A 2,105-nucleotide genomic window follows, 5' to 3' on the forward strand; every position below is an offset into this window, starting at 1 on the left:
CCCCAGAGTGCAGCCCCACCCATCTGCAAGGGGCCCCCAAAGGGGTCCCTTCACAAAGCAGCCCCTTCAAACCCTTGTCAGATAGAAAACTGGGGGACATGACCCTTGGATGCTTTTAGTACAGAGATACAAGCTTTTCTTGAATAATGGAGGGGCTCACTTTTTTATTATTAATATTTACAGTTATCCATTTGGGGACAGGATGTCCTACAGGCTAATGTGGTGTCACATCTGGAGTGAAAAGTACTTTTCAAAGAAACCCAGGGTGCATGGGTGATGCAGAGGAAGCTGCCAATCACCCAATGTGAAGCTCAACACTGCTTGCACCAGCACTGCCCTTTCACACACATCTTTGGCAAAGACAAAGATGTCAGGCTTTAGTTTCTAAATCAGTAACATTTGACAAGACCTCTTTATGAACTGACAGCAAGAGAACTTAGGAGCAGCTTAGGGTTGGCAAGTGTAGGAGCCCAGAAGAGAAGGGGCTCATGGGTATGTCGTGAACACTGACAGCTGGATGGTCCTGGAGCTGACCAAGGACTGCTGGTAAAATAGAAAGAACATGTGACTGGGGAAGGGGCCACGTGGACTATGGCAGCACTTTTCCCAGGCACACCTCCTTGTTCCAGTTCCAACAGACACAAAAAACAAGTGACAGCATCAGCACAGAAGCTCCTCTTTGCCTTGCCTTGCCTTGCCAGACACAAAAGACATCACCTGCTGGACTCTGCCCAAACACCAGCCCCCTCCTCTCCCTTCTCAACCACTCAACCACAGCCTGCACACACCCACACCTGCCAGGGCCAACTGGCTGTTTCTCTTCTCCTTTCCGCCTGGGGGCAAAGGAAGAAGGACAGGGAGGGCATTTGCCTTCGGGCCAGAGGGAAGGGGAAAGAGATCCCCCCAAATCCATCCCTGGCAGGATGGGGGCAGGGGGGGACATTGGGGGACCCCCAAGAGTATTTTCGAGGGGGGGAAAGGATGGGGGCACCCACAGGGGGTTGGTGGGGGGGAGGGACCCAGGAATCTCGTGGTGGGACACTGGGGGGTTCCCAGTAGTTTCTTGGGGGGGTTGACCCCCAGCAGTCCGGGGTGGAAAAATGGACAGACGAATCCGCCGTAAAGGCTTGGGGAGACCCAAAAGATTCTAGGAAGGAGTCTGGGGGTCTGAGGTTGTCCCAGGAGATTTTCAAGGGTTAAGGGGACGCACAGGAGATTTGGGGGGGGGAGGGGAAAGGCGGAGGGGCAGCCCCCAGGAGGGGGACTTTCGGAGGGGCCCCAGGAGTCTTGGGGGGGATCTGGGCAGTTCCCGAGAGTCTTGGGGGAAATTCGGAGGGGTCACCAGGAGCCCCCGGACCCCCCGAACTCACTTGACACCACCATGGCCTCGTTGGGGGATACCCTGGGGCCGGGATCGATCGAGACCAATTGGGTTCAATCGCGATCCTCCCCTCCCCCACCACCACCGCCTCACTCCCGGCAGCCCCCGCGGAAGTATCGACGTTCTATTGGATGACTCACCGGCGCCAGGAGAGGGGCCCAGTAGAATTTGGCAATGACGTCATTCCAGCACAGCCGTTCTATTGGCTGCGACCCATGAGGGAGCCCCAAAACCTGTTCATGGCTTGGGGGGAAGGAGAGCCGGCACAGCCGGGAACGGGGGTGCAGAGGGTGTTCCAGTGCCCAGGAAAGGGGTAAGAAACTTTCCCCTCTCTCTCCCAGTGCCCCCTCAGCCCATGCCGGTCTCTCCCCTGCTCTCCCAGTGCCCCCGTCCATCGAGGTCTCAGCCCAGCCCCGCCCCCTGCTCTTCTCTGGCCTGGATTTCTCCCCTGCAGGGGCAGCTGAGGTGGCTCCAGGGCGGGCGGGAGCTTTTGGGGCCCGGGGTGGCTCCCGACGTGCTGCTGGAACCGCCCCCTGCCAGGGCGGGCCCGTCAGCCTGGGGCACCTCCTCACCCGAGCCTGGGGGAGAGGCCGGCAACTGGGAGGGGGTTTGGGAAGGAATGGGGAGGTTGAGAAGGGGTTGGGGGTTGTGGAGGTAACTGGGAAGGGGTTGGGGGGGAGCTTGGGGGTTGGGAGGGAGGTTGGGGAGATTGGGGCAACTGTGA

Source organism: Lepidothrix coronata, unplaced genomic scaffold, assembly GCF_001604755.1.
Source record: "Lepidothrix coronata isolate B3197 unplaced genomic scaffold, Lepidothrix_coronata-1.0 Scaffold265, whole genome shotgun sequence".
Taxonomy (NCBI): Eukaryota; Metazoa; Chordata; class Aves; order Passeriformes; family Pipridae; genus Lepidothrix; species Lepidothrix coronata.